Genomic DNA, 346 nt, shown 5'->3' on the forward strand with positions numbered 1-346 from the left:
CATACATCCATTATTATATGACATACATCCATTATTATATGACATACATCCATTATTATATGACATTCATCCATTATTATATGACATACATCCATTATTATATGACATACATCCATTATTATATGACATGCATCCATTATTATATGACATGCATCCATTATTATATGACATTCATCCATTATTATATGACATACATCCATTATTATATGACATACATCCATTATTATATGACATTCATCCATTATTATATGACATGCACCCATTATTATATGACATTCATCCATTATTATATGACATACATCCATTATTATATGACATACATCCATTATTATATGACATTCATCCA

Source organism: Phoxinus phoxinus, assembly GCF_949152265.1.
Source record: "Phoxinus phoxinus genome assembly, chromosome: 8".
Classification (NCBI taxonomy): Eukaryota; Metazoa; Chordata; class Actinopteri; order Cypriniformes; family Leuciscidae; genus Phoxinus; species Phoxinus phoxinus.